Here is a 6,001-nt window from a genome sequence, read left to right as displayed (position 1 = left end):
CTTTTCCAGCAATAAAGTTTCAACTTTGATCTCCAGCATCTGCAGATCTCACTTTCTCCTCGAAGATTTCAACCTACTGCGAATCCTCTTACAAGGATGCCTTCCTTGAAGAAGCTCTCTGCCTCTCTCTACAAAGATTTCAGTGAGTCCCTCTCTCACTGCACACCCCAGGTCATCTCCTCTGCCAACTCCCCTCCTCCAAGTCCCTCCTCCCTACCTTTTATCTTCTCCTGCTGAACACTCTCTGCTCATTCCTGAAGAAGGGCCTGTGCCCGAAACGTCGAATCTCCTGTTCCCTGGATGCTGCCTGACCTGCTGTGCTGTTCCAGCAATAAAGTTTCAACTTTGATCTCCAGCATCTGCAGACCTCACTTTCTCCCTTGCATTGAAATAAATGCAGTTTAATTTATTAGTCCTACCTTGTCCCTGACTGTTTGACTCACTTCTGTTCTCAGCTGTACCTGTCTCAGATCGATCTCTTTCCTCACTATCTCCCTGACTACGAATTCTTTCTCTTCCTTGCCATTTCTTATATTTACATGTTTTACCACAAGTAGAGTTGCTTTCTATTAATGTTGAAATTTGTTTCGAATTGCTTTTGTTCTGAATAATAGTCAGTCAGGCAAATTAGTCATCCTGCTGTTCTAATAGGGACTGTACAGATTTACTGACAGCTTGTGGAAACCTGGGGAAGAATCTTTGGTACTGTCTTCATATTTAAGGCATCACAATTTTCTGCAGTTGCCTTTTGTCACTCCTATTCTAGAACCCCACGTTAATGCTGTGAGGATATGGGTTTGAATCCTGCTATGCAGAAGATGAAGTTTGGGTTCAATAAAAATCGAGAATGAAAATGAGAGCCCAATGACCACTATGTAATCATTCTCAATCATAATAGAAATCCGGTTCACTAATGCCCTTTAGGGAAGAAAACTGCCATCCTTACCTGGTCCACTCTATATGTGACTTCAGACCCACACCTTGTCTTTGATCCTGCCTTTCAAATCGCCTTAGCAAGCTGTTCAGTTCCATGGCAATAAATGCTAGCCTCATCAGCAATGCCCACATCTCATAACTGAACAAAGTAAAAAGGTCTCTTTCATCCACTCTGTTCATTCAATGATTTTTCAGTCAACAGACAGTCAGACATTTTGCTAGCAAACCTTTAATTAAATATGTACATAATGTCACTGCACTCTGAGTGAGCATAGGTGTAATTCTGAGATGCCTTATTAGTGTACATTGTTAACTGTCAATAAACATCCAAACATCTGACTCAGTACAAGCACAACTCCTTGTGGTATATGTTACATGAGATTACGCAAAGAAAACCACAAAGCATGTCATCTACATCTGGGAATTAAAATGCATATGAATTTTAATTTTGAAAGAAATCTCTTTGATTTTATTTCCCATTCTGACTGACCAATGTGTTAGAAGAATTCATTACTCTCCCAAAGCTTCCAGCAATGACAGCTGGGAGAATAGGACGTGTGTAGGCTCCTGTATCCTTGAATAAAGAAGAGCACTTCACTCTGGGGCATCCCTTACATGTGGAAAGCAAGCACCTTGACTTTTACACATGATCCACGGACACTTGATGCTGCAGATTACCCCATTCCTACTGAACATGTCTGAGAGGGCATCTATTCACCATCTCCCGTTCACAAGATCACCGAAAGAGGGACAATAATACAGTCTGTTCTGATATAATCTGATTGTTCTGTTCCCGTATTATGAGAAAATTGTATAATAGCAGCACTGTTTAAACTAATGGGATTGGAATTGCGTTATAGCTAATGCAATTAAGGAAGGTTTGTGATCTACAAATAATGGTCAAAATCTTTAATCGTGTTATAGCCAATTGGTATTGAATAAATGTGTGTTATATCAGAACCACTGTAAATAAAAGAAAGGAAGTAACAATGAATAACTGGATGGAAAGATTTTTTTTCTACTCTTCATTCATGGGATAAGGGCACCACTGACCAAACCAGCATTTACTGCCCATCCCTAATCCCCAGTTAAGAATCAACCACATTGCTCTGGGTCTGGAGTCACGCGTAGGCCAGAATAGGTAAGGATAGCAGAATCCTTCCATAAAGGACATTAGTGAACCAGATGGGTTTTTCCTGACAATCAGCAATGATTTCACAGTCATCATTAGACTCTTCATTCCTGACTTTTATTGAATTCAAATTCTACTATCGGCCATGACAGGATTCAAACCCAGGTCTCCAAAACATTAATCCAGGGACAGGATTCAAATCCAGGTCCCTGGATTAACAGTCCAGTAATAATACCACTAGGCCATCGCCTCTCGAGGGGCACCCAGAGGAAACCCACGCAGACATGGGGAGAATGTGCCAACTCCCCACAGACATTCGCCCAATTATATGAATGGTGCCGGAGTTTTAGAGGATGGGAATGGGGAGATTGCTGTCAATGTAGGAGAAGGAATTGAGAAGCAATAGAGAGAGAGAGGTGGGTAATAGATGGTAAAGTAAAAATGCCACATGACCCACTGACCTGCCCATCGACCTGTTTAGGAAAGTGTGCATGCGTGAGTTTTGAATAAGAGAGGAAAAGCTCTTCTGTTAAGTACTGTGTTCTTTCAGTTGGATCTCCATAGTTTTCGGGGACTGCAGTGGAAAGTTTTTGTTTAAATTTTTAAGACCTTTATTCTTTCACTGCAGCTGGAGTATTGGGAAATAGTGTTGTGCAATAGTGAGGGCACACTACGTTCCGGTGATGTGTGTGGTTTACCAAGAACTGTGTATTGCTTAACCTTACTGAGTAAACCTGGTTGCTTGCTCTGGGAATGGATAACAAGTTTGGCGTGAGTCAGAGTTGGTCTACTATTGTGTCTGGGGTGAAAGTTGAGAGTGTGGTGCTAGAAAAGTATAGCAGGTCAGGAGGGGAAGAAAGGGGGAAGGGTGAGAGGGGAACCTTACTCCTTCACAAATTGGAAAATCGCAAGACCCCACCCAACACCTTTCTTCTATGTATATCGAAATCAAACAGGAACTTGTTGCCAGGACTTTTAATAGCACTACTCTGTTGAATTCTGCAAAGTAATGATGATGGCTTGAGAGCAATTTTAAGTGAATCCCTGATTAAAGACATAGCCACATCATTTTATGTCTCTTTTAAGTTTAAGTTGGTTCTGTAAAACGATAACAGTTGGGCTATTGATATGTTTCAGGATGTGCAGATCTACTTAAATACTCCATTCTACACTATCAGGGAGGCTGGTAAATTATATAAAAGACTGCAGGGAGGAATTATTCAGAGACCATGTCAGAGGGTAGACATTTCTAATCAACCTGCACAGAAATGTTTTCTGTTACCCACAGGACATGTACTTCAGGTACAGATGGTACCACTGCATCACAAAGGCCCCAGACCTGGGGTGCCATGTCCTGCCTCCTTACTTTAGAATCATAGAATCTTTAGAATCTTTAGAATCAAGTAACTCACCCAGACCCATTCCCTTATCCTATTATGAAACATTTCCCCTGACTAATCTACACATCCCTGAATACAATGGGCAATTTAACGTGGCCAATCCACCTAACCTGCCCATCTTTGGTCTGCGGGAGGAAACTGGAGCACCCAGAGGAAACACACGCAGACACAAGGAGAATGTGCAAACTCCAAACAGAGAGTCGCCTGAGGGTGGAATCAAACCCAGGCCCCTGGTGCTATGAGGCAGCAGTGCTAAGCACTGAGGCACTGTATCACCCATGGCATGCATGCATTTAATTTAGAGTGTGTAACAAATATCCCTGAGATTGATGCATGGGCCAAGAGAATTGAGGTATGAAAGAGGTGTGAAAGGATCAGAGTTATACTTTCTGCAGGTTAGAAGATTCAAAGGTGACTTCACTGAAAGGTAGAAGACAGAGGGTGGTGGTGGAGGGTTGTTTTTCAGATTGGAGGCCTGTGACCAGTGGAGTGCCACAAGGATCGGTGCTGGGTCCTCTACTTTTTGTCATTTACATAAATGATTTGGATGTGAGCATAAGAGGTACAGTTAGTAAGTTTGCAGATGACACCAAAATTGGAGTGTAGTAGACAGCGAAGAGGGTTACCTCAGATTACAACAGGATCTGGACCAGATGGGCCAATGGGCTGACAGCTGTACAGGACATTGGTTAGGCCACTGTTGGAATATTGTGTGTGCAATTCTGGTCTCCTACCTATCGAAAAGATGTTGTGAAACTTGAAAGGGTTCAGAAAAGATTTACAAGGATGTTGCCAGGGTTGGAGGATTTGAGCTACAGGGAGCGACTGAACAGGGTGGGGTTGTTTTCCTTGGAGCATCGGAGTCTGAGGGGTGACCTTATAGAGGTTTACAAAATTATGAGGGGCATGGATATTATAAATAGACAAAGTCTTTTCCCTGAGGGCATAGGTTTAGGGTGAGAGGGGAAAGATATAAAAGAGACCTAAGGGGCAAACCTTTCACGCAGAGGGTGGTACGTGTATGGAATGAGCTGCCAGAGGAAGTGTTGGAGGCTGGTACAATTGCAACATTTAAGAGGCATTTGGATGTATATGAATAGGAAGGGTTTGGAGGGATATGGGCCGAGTGCTGGTAGGTGGGACTAGATTGGGTTGGGATATCTGGTCGGCGTGGACAGGTTGGACCGAAGGGTCTGTTTCCATGCTGTACATCTCTATGACTCTATGAAAACTATAACATCGGAGGCTGCGAAGTGACCTGATAGAGGTTTATAAAATCACAAGGGGCATGGCTAGGGTGAATAGTCAAGGTCTGTTCCCCAGGGTAGGTGAGTCCAAAACAAGAGGACATAGATTTAAGGTGAGAGGGGAAAGACTTAAAATGGACCCAAAGGGGAATTTTTTCATGCAGAGGGTGGTGTCTGTATGGAATGAGCTGCCAGATGAGTTGGTGGAGGTGAGAACAATTACAACATTTAAAAGGCATTTGGATGGGTCTATGAATAGGAAGGGTTTAGAGGGATATGAGGTAAAAACAATGACTGCAGATGCTGGAAACCAGATTCTGGATTAGTGGTGCTGGAAGAGCACAGCAGTTCAGGCAGCATCCGAGGACAGGCAAAATCCGAGGACAGGCAAAATCAGAACCAAGTGCTAGTAAGTGGGACCAGATTTATATAGGATATTGAGTCAGCATGAATGAGTTGGCTTGAAGGGTCTGTTTCTGTGCTGTACATCTCAATGTCTCTATAACTCTATATTAATGAAATGCAGCTGGGCAGTCTAGAGCATGGGGTGACAGCCACATAATATAGACTCAGCCATTTTGATTTGAGATGGGGAGAAATTTATTGTTTAAATGGCTCGAAATCGTGAAACATCTCAGCGTTGAAAGTTGTAGCTGCTTAATTGTAGAGTCTATTCAGGACAAAGAGCAATGAAGTTTTGGATATGAAGGAGGTTTATGACGTGGGGATTTTGTGAGGAATTGGAGTTAAGGAAGAAGATCAGCCAACTTGTTCAGTAGAAGGCCAGGTTCATGGCTCATACTTCTTATGGAGCTATTTATTGGTGTTCTTAATATCTAAGCATTTCAACAAAGCAATATAGTCAAAGAAATGGATCAGGATTGATTTCTGTGAACTTGTTTTTAATATTCACTCAACAGCATTCACTCAAAAGAAATATTTTTACATAATAAACAAAATTAATAGAGAAATAGAGAACTTTTAAACACAAATTTGTTATCATGATATGCTGGTGTTCACATGAAATGCACATCTTTACTCAAGCAGCAGAGCAGTTATCATGATTATCTTGATCAAATTATCTGTAGGAAAACATAAACACGAGCAATAAAAGTTCTGCAAATGATATGGTGTGCTGCTTGATCTTGCTAATGTCAGTGCAGTGATGTTCTTCCTGAGACATAAATCTGTAGGGAATACATGCACCTTGCCTCTATTACATCAGAATAAGTGGAAACTGTGGACATTAATCAGTGTAAACAAGATGACTTCTTGTCTAATTCAAT

Source organism: Chiloscyllium plagiosum, chromosome 13 (genome assembly GCF_004010195.1).
Source record: "Chiloscyllium plagiosum isolate BGI_BamShark_2017 chromosome 13, ASM401019v2, whole genome shotgun sequence".
Lineage (NCBI taxonomy): Eukaryota > Metazoa > Chordata > Chondrichthyes > Orectolobiformes > Hemiscylliidae > Chiloscyllium > Chiloscyllium plagiosum.
Note: the sequence above shows the minus strand (reverse complement) of the source record.